Here is a 22,297-nt window from a genome sequence, read left to right as displayed (position 1 = left end):
CTAAACAGTTTACAATATGTAAGCCAATTGCCCCCAACAAGCTGGGTACTCATTTTACCAACTTACAAATGGACAGAAGGCTGAGTGGCCCTGGGATCAAACTCATAACCTTGTGGTTGCAGTACTGGAGTTTAACCACTGCACCACCAGGGCTCCATTGACTAACACATTTGCTGTTCCCCTCCAAGAATTTTTTATGTAACTTTATGCACATCTTATTTTTCCCTTAGATATTGAAACACTACAACCACTCTACTATTACTTTCTTTTTTCTGTTAAAGTTGGCTCACAGACTTGAGACGTAACATGAAACTATCTTGCAAGGACTTGATACTCAACTTGAGACTTGAATGTGGAGACTTGAGACTTCACTTGAAACTTGGAGTGAAAAACTTGAATACAACCCTGGCACACAATATAAAGAAAACATGCAGAAACATGAAGGCATTTTAAAAAAGGTAAAGTGGTTTAAGACTACTTCTCTGGAGATCAGAGTTCAACTCCCTGTATGGCCATGAAACACATCATATTACCTTTGGCAAGTCACATACTCTTAGCTTCAGGGGAAGGCAAAGGGAAACCTCCTCTGAACAAATCTTGCCAAGAAAATCCCATGATAGGTTCATCTTATGGTCACTATAAGTCAGAAGCAATTTGAAGGTGCATAACAACAACAAGCATAAGAAATTAAGGACAGCATTAATCAGATTTTCATCATGAAGTACTTTTTTAAGCTTTTAGCTGAAATACAATTCAGTAAGGATGTTGAAAAGCTAGAGTGTGTCCAGCAAATGGTGACCAAAATAGTGAAAGATCTGGAAACCATGCCCTATGATGAGCAGGTTAGGGAGCCAGCTATGTTTAGCCTGGAGTAGGGAAGATTTAAGGGGTAACATGATAGCAATGTTTAATTATTTGAAGGGATATCATATTGGGGAAGGAGAACATTTGTTTTCTGCTGCTCCAGAGACAAGCACAATGAGCAATGGATTCAAGCTACAGAAAATGATATTCCAACTGAACATGTGAAAGAACTTTCTGACTGTAAGAGATGTTCAACAATGGAACACACTACCTCAGCGTGTGGTAGTCTCCTTCTTTGAAGGTTTTTACACAGTGGCTGGATGGCCATCTGTCAGGAGTGCTTTGATTGTTTATTCCTGCATGGCAGTGGGTCGGACTGGATGGCCTCTGTGGTCTCTTTCAACTCTGTGATTCTACCTTCATGGGAAACACACTCATTTGAGCTGACCTCCTCTGTGAACATCATCATTTCCATTTCTGTGGAGCTCAAGTATATTTCATTGGCACTGGGAGCAAATGAAATAGTTATGCTGCAGACAGTGATTCAACATATTATTGTAAAGTAAAAGAAAACATAGGCTTTGATACGATGACTCATGAATTTACTCATTCCAGCTGAGAGACTCTTGTAATTGTCCCTGGGGAATGAGCCCAGTGCGGAACTGAAGGGGGCAGGACGGGAATGGAATGGGAATATCACTCATTTTACTGCATGGGAGAACACTGTCAATGCTGCCAGAAGTCCCCATTGCGTTCCCCATCCGTCCCACAGAGGTTGATTTTCAAGAACTATTCTGAACAGTTCTTGAAAATCAACCTCTGTGATATGGTTGGGGAACACATTGGCGATTTCTGGTGGCATCGCCAGCTTTCTTGTGGCATTCCCCCGTGTGGTAAAATAGGTAATATCCCTGTTCCATTCCCTTCCTGCACCCTTCCATTCCGCGCTGGGCCCATTCCCCAAGGCCCATGCGATAAGCTCCATTATCTGGGCTAGATCTTCATGTATTGAAATTTTCCTACTAAATAAGTAAGGACCACACACATATGATAAGCCTATAAACATAGGTGTGTTCAATGAGATTCTTGAACTATTGAAAGGGAAAATCTAAAAAAAAAAAGGACTCTAAAAATCAGGTTGTGTTGTGGCATGGGGTAAAGGGGCTTGGTGGTATGGCAATGAGGAGTTCTCAATTGCTCTACGTATTCTTTGGGAGGTCTTCTTTGAAGAACAATAGATTTAGGCCAATGAGTTAATCCAGTAATCAGTTAATTGAATAAAACTGAATGAAGGAGAGTGCCTTTAATGCTTTTTTTAAAATTGAATCTTTGTACCAGATGGAAAGAATTTGAAATAAAAGAATAAAATCTGGTAGGATATTCTAGAGTTTTGTTAATTTTAACAGAGGATCACTGTTGCTTAAGCCAACTTTCCAGAAGGCTGATTTAAATTACAGTAAAGAGAGGAGGTTGGGGGGGGGGAGAACAAAGTCTTGCATTTTAACTTAACCCATATGAAGTACCGAACCCGCAGTGAAATGGGAGTTTTACAGTCCTGAATACTTGCTACACAGTAATCTCATCTTAAACGTATAATTAAATTATTGTATAGATTCATCACCTTGACAGTAGATAAAGGGGACCCTGGTGAGTCAAGAGGTAAAAAAAAGTAATGCTACAAACAAACAGACAAACAAACAAATAATTAAAAAAACACACTTTCTTTTACATGGGTATCCCTGGTCCCAAATACTACATTTATTTAATATAATAAATAAATGTGCAGCAATGTTTAAAATGCTTGTTCAGATCATCCTACTGAGGGTGTGGTTGCTAGATTTGACCTTTCTGTATTGATCAAGTGGACCAACAAGCAGCTCAGATGAATACTCCTGGTTCTTGTACAGAAATGCTTCTGTATATCAATATATACAGTTGTTCAAGACACGGGAGCTCTGTAAAATACAGTAAAGAAAAAGTATCATATGCATCATTTTTGGATAAAAATCCAACATATATCTGTAAGAACCCACTTTACATGGAGTCCTTAAGAATGGGATACCATACTAACACCTGAGTAAATATTCAGACCTGGCTGCTTAGAGGTATGGAACTAAACTAAGGCAATTGAGAGAAGGGGGGAGAGAGAGAGAAGAGAGAGAGAGAGAGAGAGTCTGGAACCTGCTAATAAGGATGGAAATACTTGACTATTTGGTTCTTGGAAGCAGGATGGCAATTGCAGGAATTTTTTCACTACTTGAAACTCACATGCTCTCTCATTGATTACAGTCAATGTTCAAAGAAGCTAAAATAGCAGCTTCACTTAAAATGCAGCAGTTGTAGTCTCACTGACTACAGTCAATGTTTAAAGAAGCTAAAATACAACAATATTATTTCTGGAATTCTATATGACCTGTTATATTACATAACTTTGTGTATACCTTACTACATAGTGGAGGTACTATGAAACCTCTTTTGTTGTTGTTGTGTTCTTTCAAGTCATTTCCTACTTATGGGAACCCTAAGGTGAACCTATCATGGGGTTTTCTTAGTAAGTTTCTTTAGACGGTATTTGCCATTGCCATCCTTTGAAGCTGAGAGAGCGTGACTGGCCCAAGGTCACCCAGTGGATTTACATGGCCTAACAAGGATTCAAACCCACAGATGTAATTATGTCTAATTGCTTCCCAGACAAGAGTCTGCTTATGAAGATGTAAAGCCCCAAGAGGATTCTGGTGTATTTTAAAAATATTATGCTACAATATTATATTTATAGCCCAAATAGAGACGTTTGCATTTTGGATGCATTCATGAAGTCAAAACATTTATATTCATCCCCCAGCCCCAAGAAACTCAACTGCTATTCATTGGAATTGTGATGTGGAACAGTGCCCCAAGCATCTATTTTTTCCGTATAACTGAGTAAACTTGAAGACACTGCAGGGAGCAAGCTGCTGTGCGTCTGTAACATGGCCTAGAGATGTTAGGTATTTTGAAACATCAAGAAAAAACAAAGTTTTATAACTTTTGTTATTGACAGAGCTGACAAAGAACAGAGATTTTACAAAATGAAAATGAAATGTTGGAAAGAACATTGAGTGAATTTCAGAATTTTCATCCCAAGTGCTAGACTTCAAGTAATTTATGTTAGGAATATAAGATGGTAATATTATAGGAACCCAGTAGGACCTCATGTAGTCCATCTCATTAGATCTTCAACTGAAAAAACAATACAGAGAAATAATTAATCTATTGTTTTCACAATAACATTTTTGGTGATATGTCTTCAATTAAAAAAATAATATTCTGATGAACAGATGCAATGAGATTAATAATAGTTAAGCATGAATGTGATTTAAATCACAATGTGATTTAAAGTAAAAGCAATCGGAAGTTAAACAATAATGTCTCTCCAGAAAGTAAAACATGATGTATCAGAATCTTAAGATCTCACTTTTTCAGTATTTCCCCCCCAAAAAATTAGGAAAAAAAATCATATATCTCTTCCTCTTTTACTGAACAATTATTTAGGATCCCAGATCAGTTTCTAAACAGTAATACTGACAAATACAAAACATGCCATCTGTAAGCCCACAGCTGGAAATAATTCCTTGTTATTCATCTCTTTTTGTACATGTTCTATATTTAGGAGTTAAAGTTATTTTCAAGGAACCACTTTTTTTAATCACTGCATAGAAATCATTAGGGATTACCTGTTCTCATGAGCATTCAGACAGAAATGTATACAAAATTATCCTAAGAAAATCTTATGTCAGTACTGGAGCAGATAAGTGTTTGAAGGCTGTCTGATATGGGGCAGTGATATTGCCTCACCCAAATGTTTCAGGAACAGGTACCATATTCATATCCATTGGCTACAATGGTTTTTTTCCTTTCTTTCCTGGAAACTTACCACAGAACAACAGCTAATAGCTCAGAAACTGGCAATGGTCCTCAGACACCACGTTGAGTAGCACTGGACTAGATGTTCAGTAAGGCAAAGCTCAGATCAAACAAGATGCTATTACCAAGTATTCTCTCAGAGCACACACATGAATTTATACATATTTTGAGTACATGTGCCCAAAGGGATTTTTTTTAATTCTGATAGTAGGGCATTGTGGCTAAGGCAGCCTTCCCCTCAATGCTTTGAAGCTGCCTTTTCATCTCATAAACATCCGAAGATCCCTTGGTCCTAGACATGTGCCCCACTTTTACCCTCAATACACTTTTCTTCAAATGAATTAGGGTTGGGGTCCCAGGTTCCTCCTCATATGTGTGTTTTGTCTTTGGTAGCATGTTCTCTGTGAAGTTATTGTTATAAATCCACTCAAGCCATTACTCTTCTGGAAACAAAATAAACAACAACAATAATAAAACTTTTCTGGAACATGGCCACATAGCCTGAAAACCCCCCAAAAAGTATGGATGCCGGCCATGAAAGCCTTCGACTTTACAATAGTAAAACTTTTATTTATATCCCACTTTTGTAATAAAACAATCAAAACAACCATTAACTTTATTTGCAAGCATATGTGAAGATTTATCTTTTCCACTTAAGCATTAATGACCACCCAATTCAATCAAAACAAATTCTGTAAATATTATACTAATGTAAACATATTGCTCCTTCTCACCATCTCCCTTTAACTTAATAGCTATCCATCATCAAATCAGCTGTATCTCCCAACCATTCAAAAATGAAACTAGTTTTCATCCCTTCATCCTTCCACATCTACAAATATTCCCTCTCATGATCATTACCATGCCAACCATCCAAACCACCAAGACATGTATAACTCCACCTCAGTAATATTTTAAGTAATTTCTAAAATCCACCAGTCCTATTCTGCAAGTACCTCCTTTGCTTCAAATTGTCACACAGCAATACAGTAACAATTAACATCTCAGATCCAACAAAACTCATCTTCACTCTTTCGCAACCTGAACTTCACATTTGGTTTCCTGCCAAACCACTGCAAATGCCCAAAACGGTCACCTATCATCAGAAGATTGGAAGGTTGGCAGTTTGAGGCCCAAGTGCTGCATGGTGGGGTGAGCTCCTGTCTTTAGTCCCAGCTTCTATCAATCTAGTAGCTCGAAAGCATGCAAATGCAAGTAGATAAATAGTTACCACTTTGGTGGGAAGGTAACAGTGTTCAGTGCAGTCATGCTCACCACATGACCACCAAAGTAGTCCTCAGACAACACTGGCTCTTTGGCTTAGTAACAGAGATGAGTACAGCCCCCTACAGTCAGTTACAACTAGACATTCATGTCAAGGCCACCTTTACCTTTTTATTAGATAACTTTTTGTTCTGGCTGTTAAATTCTATCTGTATTTGCTGATATGCACTCTAATTTGGCTGGATTATAGGAATAATATATCTCACTGCATGTGTTTGAATGATATAGCCCACAAGTATATAAAAGGGTCTGTCCTAATTCTGCCTGTAAATTCAGTGGCAGTGAAATGTTATTCTGGGAAATATTAGGAGAAGTCTGGGCTCGGTGAACCAGCTAAGTAAGATACTCAGTGATCTGCAAAGTGCCTCTGTAACAACACAGTAATATTACTAGAAAAAATAACAAAACAAATATCAATTCCTCTTTCCCCTCAATTCATTGGCGACTAAGCATGGAATGTAGAATTCAGTTACATAACCATCTCATGCACATTTAACCCAACTGCACTTAATTTAATTTAATGGGATGTAGCTGGGATGTGGGAAGCAGGGGGAAATTATGTACATAATTCACCACCGATTCTGCCAGCCAAGTGCAGCCTGGATGCATTTCAGCTTCCAGATGTGCTTCGGCAGCTGCTTTTCCAAATCTGAAAAGTAGCCTCCGAAGTGTGCTTGGGACCCGGTCTGCAGCTGGGCTGCACTCAGCTGGCCGAATTGGCGGTGAATTACATGCGACAATTCCTGTTAGGGTGCAGCCAGGTTAAATGTGCATGCAATAAGCTCCTTAGTCTCGAATAATATTATGCAAAGGGATCTTATACCACTTTTGAGAGTAACTGTGTGAAAGTATAAGCTTTCATAGACTTGGTCTACTTCTTCAGGTGCACAACCTGCATCTAATGCATCTGAGGAAGTAGACAGTAAACCAGGTCTGTGAAAGCATATGCAACAATGGTTGGCTACTTCAGTGAAGAAAAATGCTCTCTTTTAAGGATGGAGGATGCACACTGAAGCATTTTGTTGCCCTTAGTACTGTTTCATAACACTGAAAAACAATTAATTTAGACTTGAAGAACATCCAGAACCAAAGTCACCTGAGGGTTAATTCAAACAACCAGTTTTTCCCAGCACCCAACCAGATAGGGGCAGCTTTGAGACATATTTAGATAATACAAGGATGCTTTATTTGTCAGCATAAGGTGAAGGTGGGAAAAAGAAAAATGTGCCACTTGTGGAAGTAAAATGTTACAAAGGCCCGTTACAAATGGGTCTATAGTATGGACTGGGTCCGTATTAGGGTTAGAAAAGGGCATCCCTTCTGGACGCCCCTAACCCTAATACAGACCGAGTCCGTACAAAATGGCAGAGCCCATTCCACATGAGGGCTGCCATCTTTACGTAGTGGACGTGCTGCATCCGCACGTTCTGCAGCGCATATGATGCTGCAAGTGTGCCATTGGTGCCTCGTGGTGTCATATCCGTGCCGCGGAAAGAACCGCCATTTGGGGGCTTCTTTTTGCTCTGCGAGGGAGCCGCGCGGTTTGGCTGCTGCGGCTCCCTCGCGGAGCAACCAGCAGCGGCGTGAGACTGCCTGTTTTGGGCGGTCTGTAACATACCTAACTTTGCTGGCCCGTAGAAGGGAAATAAGTAGGTACACATTCAGGAAACAGAGAAAGCTCTTTGGAAAGCAGTTGGCAACAGACTTCTCAGCAGCCTCTTCAAATTAGTCTCAGCTGAGTCTCATTCCAAGTGCTCCAAACTTTAACTTAAATGCTTTCAATACACATTTTTTTTAAAAAAAAAGCCAATTCTCTATTTCTGAATGAAATATATTTGCTAAGATATTGAACATTATATCACCTACAATATAATAATTGATTTTATGAATCCTGTAACTTCTGGGTGAGATGGCAATGTGCTGAAATCTGCCAAATAGCCACTTTCTCATTTAAAAGTGAGCCATAACAGTCAAACTAACTATGGAGCTGCTTATCTTTATTGACTTATGACAAATGTATCCTAGGTTTTTCTTTTTGGCAAGATTTCTTGACAGGAAGTTTGCCATTGCCTTCTTCAAAGGTTGAGAGAATGTGACTTACCAAGGGTCTCACATTGCATTTCCATGGCTGAATGAGGATTTGAACTCTGATCTCCCAGAGTCCTAGTCCAATACTATACCACTATATCGTGCTGCCTGTGCTAATGGAGTTAGTAATGATGAACATATAGTTTTCAGTAATGTCTGCTTCTCCTTCCCAATCACCATGTACCATTGCAGCCTTTATATGAACCAAGTAACTAATAAAATGAACAACAAAACAGCATAAGAAGAAACCACTGCTGATGAATGATATTTGCTGGTGTCAATGTTATCATGGAGCCTGAGGTTTCGTTATTTGTCTTTATTTTGTATGACCAATGAGGTCTACAACAATCCTGTGCACATTTATTTCAGAATGAACAAGCAGAGGTTTTGGCTTCAAGCTGAATACAGCCCACCAATCATGTCTGCTTATGAATGAAGGGCTTGATAAACCTCCTGGTTCTGCTGCTGGTCTGGAATGTCTAATGAGAGAGGGCCATCAAGTATGTTGAGGGGCACATTGATTTCCAATGCTCTAATCCAAAATATCATATATCTCTCTGAACTTCCAGTATGAGGCTAAGATTGCCAACTCTTGCACTAGCCTTCTGTTGCGATCCAGCAGTTTGTTCTTCATCAGTAATATCATTGATCACCTTCCTGTGTAAAACTTTGCCAACTGTATTCTGAAGATCAAGTCACTGTTACAGCACAATCACAGATCAGGCCAATGCTTTGTTTTACTTTCCATAAGTAGTGTTCCTAGCTACAGGGCCTGGGCCTGAGTCTCAGGTTTGGTGTCCCTCTTCTTCAGTCCATATGGAGAGGAGGAAGAATCTAAGAGTGAAAGTTCTGCCTTCAAAAGTATGTTTGTAATCCTCCCTAAATTATTGTATTTACTGATAAACCTACCAATAGAAATCAAGGAGAAGACATTTAAGGATTGGGATTCTGAACTTAGAAAATTTATATGGAAAGGGCAGAAGGGCTGGCCTTAAGGGATAAGAAAGAGAAAGGAGGGTACTCAGTAACAGACTTAAGGCTATTTTATTGGGCATGTAGTTTGATTTGGCTACAAAATTGGATAAAGTTAGAGGATAAGGAGATACTTAACTTGAAAGTGACACAAGTAAGATTCGGTTGGCATGCCTCCTTAGGCTATGACAAGCTAAAAAGCAATGGAGACTTTATGAACCACTCAATTAGAAGATCCCTACTAATTACATGGGGGAAAATGAAATGAAGTTTTACTTTGATTTGCCCTTATGGATCTCTACGCAGGAGGCGTTCTATGGAAGATGGATAGATGGCAATATTTAGCTTATGTATAAAAATCTAACTAAAAAAGATGGTTTAGGTAATATGGTTTTGAAATCAAGGGAAGAATTAAATAAGGAGGGATACAATGTTGCCTGGTTTAATTATTTACAGTTAAGGCAAAGATATGTGGAGGATAAGAACATAATTGGAATTGAAAACTATCTGAATGAGTTTGATAAAATATTTTGGCAGCCAGATAAAAAAAAGGTATCAAAATTATATAACCTGTCACTAAATAGACATATGGAAGAAGAAACTGTAAAGGATTATATGATTAAATGGGTGCAGGATATAGGATGTAAGATTGAAATTGAAGAAAGGCAAAATACATGGGAAAATGAATAAATTTACAGTGGCACAAGATCTGAAAGAGAACCACATGAAAATAATGAATAGGTGGTATTATACACCATGGAAATGATAAAAGATGTATAAGTTAGAACGAAGGTTACGTTGGAGATGTAAAAAAGAAAAAGGGATGATCTTCCATGGCGATGTGTAGAGATCCAGAAATACTGAAAGGAAGATCATGAGACAATCCAGCAGATTTTTGGGATAAAATTTTCAATTAATCCCAAACTATGGCACTTTACAGACAGCCCAAAAGGGTGGTCTGCCGGCGCCCGTATTTGCTGCGTGAGGGAACTGCAGTGGACAAACCATGCGGTTTCCCAGCCCTGCAAGAAGAACCTGTAAAAAGCGGGTTCTTCTTGCAGCGCCGTTGTGACGTCGCAAGGTGCCAATGGCACCCTTGTGGCATCACATGGGCACTGAGACATGCGGATGCTAGGCGTCCATCACGTCTGTATAGGGCACCACCATTTTGACGCCCTCGTTATGTGCGAGGGGCAAGGCGCAACAGGAAGTGCCTGTATTTACTTAATATGACTTTGACTTTGAAAGCACAAGATGAAAATAAATATTGGAGGGTAATATTATATTTAGTTACTGCAGTGAGAGTTTTAATAGCCAAATTATGGAAATAAAAAACAAGGCCAGTGTAGGTTGATTGGATACAGAAGGTGAATGAGTACAGAGAACTAGATAAGATATCTTGTCATGTACAAGATCAAAATATAACGGAAAGGAAAGACGACTGGAAAAAGGTTGCAGCATTATGGGAAATGAGATGGAATGTGAAAACAAATGTATTGGATATTTAAGAGTTTATAATTTTGTGATGACAGTCTGTGTAATGATGTTATCTTTCTGCTTTATTATATTTTTAAAGTTTTTTTTACTACTGCAGGTCTGTAAACAAACAAATGACACCCCCAACAAAGCATTCTACATAAGAATAAGAGCTGAGGATTTAAAAACATAATATGTATTAAACATTTAAGCAGGCAAAACACTCAGTGTTATGATAGATAATGTTGAGAATGTTGTTTAAAGGAGCCTTTAGTTAACTCTTACATAATGAGATAGTTGGTTTCTTTTAGAGCTCATGGGAAAAATACTCTTCAAAATCTTATGAATGAAAGGAAGGCTGATGAAAACCAAGTAAGACAAGAGAACAATTAAGGATTGTTTATTGAGTTGGGACTATAAGATGACTTATTCCACTCCTCCCAGAGTGTGCTCCCCTTCTGTATTTGGCATTCCCCCTATTGTGGTGAGATGCCAAAGTACTTTCAATCATTGTCCCTTCAGGCTTCGAGGAAAGCTTTCCTCTTCGCAAGATTGAATATTCACCCTTCCTGTGTCACCAGGGGTAGATATTTGAGGATTCCTTTTGCAAATCGAATATGTATATGTGAACTATCTCCAGATACTCTCCAACACATTATATTTCTTTGCCCGTTGTATCAAAAACCGAGAGAGAAATTGCTAAAGAAACTAATGGAAATGAACTACTGCTTAACCGATATAACTCTACTATATTTATTGGAGGATTGTAATGTACAGATTACACGATTGATGGCCAATTTTCTAATGGAGGCAACAAAAATCTGGCACAAATTAAATAATGGTTAGAGTTTAGTGTTAGATGATTTTAAGGATGATAAATTTTTAAAGTACTCATGTAAACTATTTTAGTTAATTTTGTATTGTATTGTTTGTTGTATATTGACTATTGAGATGCCTAATGAAGGTTGATGGATGGATGGAAATATGATTTCACTTGAAATTCTGTTGTAGCATAATTTTATTGTATTGCATATATAATTAATAAAGATTATCTTTGTGTTTCCTCATTTGTTAGACTTAGGACATTATCATCATGCTCAATCTTGCTGCAGTCAGTTTAGTAAAAGAAAACACCGTTTTAGGAGAATTGATTATCACACATTTCTGCAATAGTGTGAAGGTGCTATTTTTGTCATTGACAGTGGCTCATGCTTGCTTCTGCACTCCTCTTTAACCACACCTTTCTGCTCTATGCCTTCCACAGTGTGCCTTTTGGGGTTTTTGTTTTTATTTTTAATGCAATTTAGAGGTTATGTTAGTATGATTTAATTAAAAAAGAAAAGAAATAGAAAAAAGGAAAAGAGAACAGCTTGCTTGGAAATAGTGAGGGGGGGGAAAGGAGCATAAGGCGACAAGAGGAGGCACCATGTGACTGCCAATGTTAGAAATACAGCGGCAGTGATATTTCACATCTGTGGAGTAATGGAAAAGCAGTGTGATTGGGAGCTTTTAAAAAAATTGACAATAAATACAAAACAATACAAATATAATAATAATAATAATAATAATAATAATAATAATAATAATAAGCAACCAAATAAAAACAACAACACATATTCAGAAAATTAGTATGAATACATCAAATACAAGATATAAAGAATAAACATTCATTCAGTTTCTTAGACATATTCCCTTCAAAACACTGAATTTCTATTGACTTCCATCTCAGTGTTGGTTGTTTCATAACCTTTATAATTCATCCTTCTAGTATTCCATAGTTTCTGACATAGTGTTTCCTATGTTTGGTCCACCGTTTTTCTTTAAACAAAGTGATTCTCAAAACTAGGACTTCTGCCTGTTTCTGCTTTGTTCTTCCCTTTTGGGATGGCCATGGAGGTTTTCAGAAATTCCTCTAGGCAGAAAACTGGACCTTGGAAACAGCAAAAACAGCCCAATCATCTAACACCATATTTCCAAACATGACCAGGGGCCTTTTCACACTTCAGAATGATTGTATTTATTCAATTTTTACTGTCATAGCTGCATCCTTTGGAATTATGAGATGAAACCTGTGGAATACTAGAATATGTACGGTAGTTTGAGGAGTCACTAAAAGAGCTCTCTGTTCGAGAATTATAAATACTGCATGACATTCTGAATCCCAGGATTTCATAAGATGCAGCTGCGGCAATTGAAGTTGGATGAAAGTGCTATACAGTAACTGTGTAATGTGTAAAGGCTGCCCAACTTGGAAACATTTTTGTTTTCAACTGTAACTCAAAATTCCCTAGTAACTATAGCCATGGCTTCTTTTGAGCTTATTATTCTACTTTCTACTCCCATGGCACAAACCTATGGTGTTTTCAGACTTAATAACCAATAACTTCACTGCTTTGGGTTTATGCACTTTGCACTTCAGAGAGGGGATTTGATGGGCCATTCCTTTCAGTGGCATATCTCAAGAACTAATAAATGCTACTGCAAATTTTCTTTCATAATTTCTTCATTAGTGATATCTATATTCTTCCTTTCCTCCAATGAGCTCAGTGCAGCACATAGTACATGGCATTCCTCCTTCTGTGGTAGGCCAGGCTGAGTCATTAGCCCAAGATCACCCAGTGTATTACATGGCTCAGTGGGCACTACAATCTGGATTTCTATTTTTTTTTAAATAACTCTAATCAAACTTGTTCTTTCCAGATTTACTACTTAATCATAATTATATCTGCAACAGAAATCACAATTCAGCTCCAGATTTATTTATAGTGTTTCAAGTAAAACATACTCTTTCCTCTTATCTCTAGCTAAGTGTAGCAAACTCAGCAATCCTTAATATCCATGCATACACATAGACTTGAACCACAAGAACCATCCTACAGGAAATTAACAATCAATCATTCAGTGTTTAAATATGTTCCTTCCATAATAGCTGCTTCACAAAAAGAAAACAGTGAACCTAATCACATGGGAGATCCCTTGGTTACAGAATCTGTAAAACCATTTCTTAGCATCTAAAATTCTTGGGATTGTTACAGAGATTTAGATGACTCAAGTTACGCTTTCTTCAGTCTGCTGAACTCACATGTACATTGCAGATCATTGAAATATGTCAGAGACAGAAAATATCAAAATATTATTCTTTAAAACAGCCTTATTTGTATTCCTCAATTACTAGTCTCATATAGAATCATAGAATCATAGAATCATAGAGTTGCAAGAGACCCCAAGGGCCATCCAGTCCAACCCTCTGCCATGCAGGAAATCCAGATCAAAGCATCCCCAACAGATGGCCATCCAGCCTCTGCTTAAAGACCTCCAAGGAAGGAGACTCCACTACACTCCGAGGGAGTTTGTTCCACCGTCGAACAGCCCTTACTGTCAGGAAGTTCTTCCTAATGTTGAGGTGGAATCTCTTTTCCTGTAGCTTGCATCCATTGTTCTGGGTCCTGTTCTCTGGAGCAGCAGAAAACAAGCTTGCTCCCTCCTCAATATGACATCCTTTCACATATTTAAACAGGGCTATCATATCACCTCTTAACCTTCTCTTCTCCAGGCTAAACATCCCCAGCTCCCTGAGTTGTTCCTCATAGGGCAAGGTTTCCAGACCCTTCACCATTTTAGTCGCCCTCCTTTGGACATGCTCCAGTTTCTCAATGTCCTTTTTGAATTGTGGTGCCCAGAACTGGACACAATATTCCAGGTGGGGCCTGACCAGAGCAGAATACAATGGCACAATTACTTCTCTTGATCTATTCTAGACACTATACTTTTATTGATGCAGCCTAAAATTGCATTGGCGTTTTTAGCTGCCGCATCGCACTGTTAACTCATGTTCAACTTATCGTCTACTTGGACTCCTAGATCCCTTTGACATGTACTTTCATTCAGCCATGTGTCTCCCATCCTATATCTGTGCATTTCATTTTTCTGCCCTAAGTGCAGTACCTTACATTTCTCTGTGTTGAATTTCATTTTGTTAGCTTTGGCCCAGCTTTCTAGTCTATTCAGATCATTTTGAATGTTGATCCTGTCCTCTGGAGTATTAGCTATTCCTCCTAATTTGGTGTCATCTGCAAATTTGATAAGTATGCTCCCAATTCTGTCATCCAGGTCATTGATAAAGATGTTGAATAGCACTGGGCCCAGGACAGAGCCCTGTGGGACCCCACTGGTCACTTCTCTCCAGGATGAAAAAGAGCCATTGTTGAGCACTCTTTGGGTTCGGCCAGTCAACCAATTACAGATCCATTTAACAGTTACTTTGTCTAGCCCACATTTTACAAGCTTGTTTGCAAGAATGTCATGGGAAACCTTGTCAAAAGCCTTACTGATATATACTTGCATATATAATGGCAAATCTATCAGTTGAACACTATCAGTCAATCTCTTTTTAGAAATAAGGATTGATATACAGTATTCCAGTTATGGGTAAGAGTTACAGATCTGTAACTGGCCTATTATTAAACAGGATTATGTAATCTTACTGGAAATCTAAAAAATGCAACCGCAGTCCACTTTAAAAGCTAACTTCCAGACTGAGTGGATGCGGTTCATTCAATATTTGACTGAGACTCAGGTAGGAAAATTTTTCACCCCACTCCCTCAGTGACCTTGTTCACTTGATCTGGTGGATGATCCTTAATGTAAGTTGGACCAGGAGACATTGCTTAGGCCCTATTTTCATGGGCCAAATAAAACATCATCTTCTTGGTGTGGAGACCAGATGATTGATGACCCAAACTGTAGTTCTGGTGCAAATAGATTGGATGATGATGTCAGCCTGTTCAGAACTGGAGCATATTTTTCTTAACATGCATTAAAATGCCTCCCTGTTTGCTCCAGATCTTGCTTCTCAGAAATTACACTCTTCCATCCCAACATCCTGTTGCAGGCTTTGTTGGCACAATTCCAGGGCCAGGATGTTGGAGATTTCCAGGGCCAGAATAATCCAGGCTGCTCCTGCAGCATTTTGCCTAGTGCAGATACCACTTCAGTTTGTGGTATCTGGGGTAAACAAAAGGAAAAGTAGAGGAAGAGAGGGAAACTAGACCATTTTATAAACAGTTGAAAAAATGGGGCAACAGAGGATTAACCGTAAGTCTTCCTGCCATATTAGGACACCTGGAGGGTAAGCAGTAAATAAAATAGCTACTTTTTTAAAAATAACATATCTGGATGTTCCAAGCCTCCATCTCTCCTCCAGTCTACTCACTGTCACCACAACATCCACAATAGATCATGAGGCAGCAGCAGCAAAAGTCATAGTAGAAGCCATCTTTTTAACCATGTAATATCCCTTCTTACCCATTAGTGAGAGCACACCACTATAACTATAAAAGTCATTAAAACTTACCACTTCAACTTTAAAAGGAGTGATGGTATTCCTCATTGCTCTACAATTGTTGTGCAACTGCATTATGCCCTCATTATTTGGCAATGGAGTTAATTAAAAACAATGTGTTATTTATGCCTTGTTCCTTCAATACTCTGAGTCTGAGCCATAAAACATTTTTTTGTATTAAATAAGCATTGATATTTTAGGGATTTCTGTTCCAAGTGATAGCTGTAGAAGGAGGGTAGAAAATTGCACTAAATACTTTTGAGACCTTTTCTGTCTCTTTGATATGTTATTTACTGTTAGAATGGTTACATTATCACATTTTCATCAGAAACATCTGTGGAAGTCAGATTAAATATAATATTGTAACACTACCTGTATTTACAGCTACAAAAGGTCCATTCAGCTGCTTGCACCCCCAGTTCACAATAGGCTTGTTATTCTGTATAGTACCAAGTCATTTATGGTTTGGTGAAGTTCATCCAAGGGTGACAGTGTCCAAGTAATGTGAGGCTATGCTTTTTTAAAACCATAACACATGTAGGAGGAGGCAAATTATTTGAAATTTTCTCCTGGTAAACAAACACATCTTTGAAATCTTAACTTTGTTTATTACAGGTGCTGCAGATTTAAAATGAAATCATGTGCTATTTATACTGATATAAATTTGATGGAATTCTTTCAACCACTGATGTCTTAAGATGCATCCTATACCTCTTACTTAGAAGTGAACTTCACTGAACACAATGATACTTGATTCTGAATAAGTATATATTGGGTTGCTTCATATAACTTAGCAAATCAATGAACCTACATGGTTTCTTTTCAAAGTGATTACTGAGGAGGGAGAGAAGAAAGGAAAGGAGCTGCTGAAGTCAAATAAAATACATAAGGAAAAGGAAGCCTTTTGGTTTTAATTTATATTTGCAAAGGAGCTGTTACTGAACTTAAATATATATGTTTTTGTTATATAAATATAAATATTAGTGAAATACTCCTATTGAAGCTCAAAATTTAAGCCCAGCCAAAATGAAATAATCTGAATTAATCTTGAAGTAATCTGAATTAATGTTGAAATGATAAGAAAAGGTGTACAAAGAGATAAGGCATTGTGTACACTTTCTGAGAAATCTAAAGACTGTATTAGAGAAAGTATGTTTGCCATTGAATTGCAATTTTCATGTAGACATAAATTGTGTGGGTAGTCCACCTAGCCCAATGGATAGGATTTGTGGGCATACCTTTAATCTGGAACATGTCAGAAGACACATACAAGGGCACATACATGTACACACCTAGCAAGCTCTTTTATGAAACAGATCAGGAAGCTCTGGTCTAATCTGCACTGCAGAAATAATACAGTTTGACACCATTTTAACTGGCATGACTCAATGCTATGGAATTCTGGGATTTGTAGTTTGTTGTGGCACCAGAGCTCTCTGACAAATATTTCACATAACTACAAACCCTAGAATTCCATAGTACTGAGTCATGCCAGTTAAATCGGTGTCAAATGGCATTAGCCTGTACCATATACATCAGTACACCTTCCTAGTTCCGATTTTAGGAATCCTTCCCTCCCTTCCTCCCTTCCTTGAGGTTTATATACTACTAATACATCACATAAAGCTGCCTATACAACAGAAGGCATAGGCAATTACCTAAGCTGCATACTGCAGAAGAAGCAAAACATTTTGAATGCTAGTATGGCCCAACAGGAAAATTTATTTCCAATTGAAAAAAGAGTTGACCTTGCAGATATTGAGAATAAAAAATAAGTCTATAAGTCTACCACCTAAGTGTCTTTTAAATAACACATTAGAAGAGTAAACACCCAACTCAAGTGGCTTCCTAATAGGTGATTTCGTATATGTTGGTATAGACAGCAAACACACTGCATCAGTATGAAAGGCATACATGGGTTTAAAATGGGGCCTTTTGTTCCATTTACTCACAAGCAAGGGCCCCAGTCTTCATTTCTTTCACTTTGAACGGAAAATTTGCCTTTGACATTTATTTGGAGGACCATCATATTTGAACAAGTGTTCACCAAGGTTAGTAGCATAACTAGTCTGAAGTTTATTGCTAGATGGCTAAGTAAAACAAACAAACAAACAAACAAACAAAAATGAAATATTACCTGGAAAGCAAACAGTGATGCTTTGAAATCTTGGGAAGATAAAGCCCAAAGTTAGACAACACTGCATAATAATAATAATAATAATAATAATAATAATAATAATAATAATAACAATAATAATAATAATAATATTGTTCACCCTTACAGTGAATTGAATACTATTGCTCTTGCATTAATTGCTGATTCTACTTTGTATGCACATGAACAAGTTATTCATATGTTGTCACTAGATGGTATACAGCAACAATCTTTTTGGCTCTCATCAAATGAATAAAATATACTTGCTATGTGCTATAAATGCCCGCTGGTGCCAAGTTTATGTCAAGCTCTTTACAAAGCTTCCCTCTAATTACACTGTTAGCTCTTGAAGTAGTGCCTTCCTTTGTGTTTCTCTAGTGCAGTGTTCATAAACAGCTACTAGTACACTTGTGGATGCTGAAGTACTCATAAAGTAGTCCTTGAAAAATAAAATCTTATATAGGGAAGCTTTTCTTCCCTCTCCACATTGTGACTAAAGCTGAGTGAAGGAGGAGATGATAGTTACTAGGAAAAGCTGAGCCCTAGTACCATTTTTTTCCTGTGACTCTGTGTATGTGAAGTTGAGATGTAAACAACCAGCACAATACGTAGCCTTGGGTCCCACTCCTGGAGAAAGGTGACATATTAAATAAATAAATAAACAAATAAGGCCATTTTTTGTGGTTTTTCACGCTATGTGGCCATGTTCTAGAAGAGTTTCTTCCTGACATTTCGCCAGCATCTGTGGCTGGCATCTTCAGAGAATGCTTGCCTGGAAAAAGTGGGTATATATATACTGTGTGAGCCTGGGGATGCAGGAGTGATTTGCATGTGTATTGTTCTGTGCTGATGGCAGGCCTCAGCCTGGGAGGCTAATGCAAAAGAGGATTAATGTCTACTAATTGGTGATCATTATCTGCTGGGAAAGCCCCTGACTCTGAATGGTTTCCCATTTGCATTTGCTGAGTACTTATTTTGCTATTCCTCTGGACTAGTAGCCAAATTTTGTTCACTTTAAGGGTTTCTTCTTTCCAGTTGAAATAGTCCAGGTGCTTGTGGATTTCAATGGCTTCCCTGTGCATCCTGACATGGTAGTGGTTGGCATGGTCCAGAACTTCGGTGTTTTCAAACAGTATTTTATGCCCAGGATGGTTTGTGGCATGTTCTGCTACTGCTGATTTTTCTGGCTGGCCCAGTCTGCAGTGTCTCTTGTGTTCCTTAATTCTTGTTTGCACACTGTGTTTGGTGGTCCTTATGTAGACTTGTCCGCAGCTGCATGGTATGCGGTAAACTCCTGCGGCTGTGATACAGATCACTTTGAGGCTCTGTATAAGGACAGGTTTACAAATTGTAAAAATTGGCTTTCCTGTGCCTCTTTAGGATTAGTTGATGGTGAAACCTAGACCTGTTAGGCTTTGGAAGATTCGTTTTTAAGATTCAGGATAAGCAAGCTATAGACTCTTCACAGAAAGTTGCTGGACCATCACTCCTTAGTCCCCAGAATTGGTGCATGAACATTTAACAGCACACAATAGTAAATCTTTATGAGACAGACTCTTCTAATGAACACAAAGACCATCATCTGGCACAGATTCAACATCCTAGAAATCATTATGTTTGTTTTAAGCAGCTATTGCAGGAGAAGCTATATATTTGTTTTAAGGTTTATTTAATATCAGTGTGGTTCTCTTTGTTCATGATATATTCTTTCTTCATGATATATTCTTTTATCACAAGGCAGTAAAATTTAGCGTCTATGAAAATCATGTGGAAATCAAATTAAAAACCTCAAAATAAATCTGGAAATTGATTTCAAATATCTAAACTGTAGTCACAGAGATAATCTTCAAAAATGTGAAGACAATTCCTGCTTAAATCTCAGAACCCAAAGCACAATTCACAATTGATTTTAGTAAGAGAGTAATAAAGTGAGCTTGTACATTTGTTATTGTGTGTCTTCAAGTTGTTTCTGACCTATGACAACCCTAAGACAGAGTTTACTTGGCAAGTTTCTTCAGGGGGCTTTGCTTTGCCATTGCCATCCTCTGAAGATGAGAGAGTGTAATTTGCCCAAAATCACCCAGTAGATTTCATGGCCAAGTGGGGATTCGAAACTTGGTCTCCAGAGTCATAGTCCAAAGTGAAAAGCTCTATGCCATGCTGACTCTCAAGCGTGTACATATCTACTAAGATATAAGTTCCATTGGTATAGGAGTGGTAACAAAAATTTCACTTTCATATAAGTTTGTTCAGTAGTAAATATCTTCTAGGTAGAAGAGGCCGAAATACTCTAAATACCCTAAAATACTCAAGATCCTGTCTGATCTTGATAGCTAAGCAGGGTGAACCCTAGTAAGTACTTGGATGGGAGACTGCCAATGAATGCCAGGTGTCATAGGCTATATTTCAGAGGAAAGAACTGGCAAAACCACCTCTGAGTATTCCTTGCCTAAGAAAACTATATGAAATTCATGGGGCATCATATGTCAATAGTTGACTTGAAGGCACATACACACATGTTGTTGTGTGCTGTCATGTCATTTCCAACCTATGGTGCCCCTAAGACAAAAATATTGTACTGTTTTCTTGGCAAGATTTGTTCAGATGGGGTTTGCTTTTGCAAAGAGAGAATGTGACTTGCCCAAAATCACTGAGCAACTCTCCATTTCTGAGCAGAAACTCAAACCCTGGTCTCTATAGTCACAGTCCAATGCTCAAACCACTATATCATGCTGGCTCCTGGGAAGAGGTATAACATAGATCTGTTGGGAAAGAAATGTCGACTTTGTGTATCGGTGAATTCCCACACAAACCCTATGAAATTCATGAGGTCACCAAAATTGAACAGGTGACTTAAAGGCACAAACAAAGAAGATTATCACACATGGACTCATCGTCTGGTAATCGCCGGGGAAACATTAGGGAAGCATGTGTGTGTGTAACCCTGAAGCGCTTCCCCAGCGTCATGCAATTGTCAGCTCCCTTTAGCGTCCCTCTAGCATCATGGAATTGTTCAGGGAGAGGCGATTTACTATTAATGCAAAGTTTCTGTTAATAGCAAATCGCCTCTCCCTAAATGATTCCATGAAGCTAGAGGGATGCTAGAGGGAGTTGACAATTGCATGATGCTGGGGAAGTGCTTCACGGTTACACATGTGTGCGCTTCCCTAACGTTTCCCTGATGATTCCCAGATGGTGAGTCCATGTGTGATAATCTTGAAACACAGCTGGGCCTTTTCTGGAGCCTTACTGATGCTTAACTTTTGTCTGGATTAGACAAGATTCCCAGTTTCTTGAGTGTGGAGATTTAAGTTATTTGTCAAAGGCCTAAGCTTTTTACAATAGTTAATTGAATGGAATAATTTTTTTTAGTTCATTTTGTGCAATTTCTTTGTTTGGATTAAACTGCAAATAACTTTTCTGTTTGTTTGTGTTTTAGGTTGGTGTGCAAAGGAAACCAGCCTCTTATGTCTGTGCAGTTTTCATAGTATGTTGATGTAAATGACTCTACTGCTGAATGTTGTAGTAACACATAATGGAAATGTAATTCAATTCATTAAAATACTTTTTTCAAGGAAGCAAAGCTGACATTGAAAATCTTGATTATGTCATAGTAGGAATGGCTAGATGTCCATGCAAAAGGAAATGAAAAAGACAAGTGAAGAAAGGCAATGTAGGAAAACAATGAAAGGAATAAAGAGCTCTTATGCCTAACAGAAGAAATAAATTTAAGATAATTCTGACAAATTCATACAAATCTTCATTTGCATATACAGCAGGCTGACATAGAAGAACAACTAATGGAAACAGCATTTCAAGTGACCGCAGTGCAATCGCCCGCTTAAGGTTCAACCAATAGCGAATTAGCATGTAACAAGGGTGACTAAATAGATTATTTAAATGTTTGTGTAACTGAAAAAAATTAAGCATTCAGTCCAGCTGTGGAACAATTTAATCAAATATTTTTAATTTTGTGCTCATATTTTTTGACAGTCTACATGCAACCAAAGTTAGGTGTATAATATAATTAATCTTATGGACTCTACAGCCTGGAGCACCATAGCTACCTTGAGCATTATTTGCCAGAATAACAAGATGCAAATCTTTAATAATAAGAGAGAGGAGTGAGGAGTCTGACATAGCCCCAAGACCATAAAACCAAGACACCTGAAACTTGATATTGAAGAGATCCTGTGGGTATGCATATCAGAACCATTTTCCTTTTAAAATGTATTTGTCATTTCATATGTTTTAAATATTGAAGATTATTGTCC

The sequence above is a fragment of the Sceloporus undulatus genome, chromosome 3 (assembly GCF_019175285.1).
Source record: "Sceloporus undulatus isolate JIND9_A2432 ecotype Alabama chromosome 3, SceUnd_v1.1, whole genome shotgun sequence".
NCBI lineage: Eukaryota > Metazoa > Chordata > Lepidosauria > Squamata > Phrynosomatidae > Sceloporus > Sceloporus undulatus.
The sequence above is the reverse complement of the archived record's forward strand: the minus strand, read 5'-3'. Positions refer to the sequence as shown.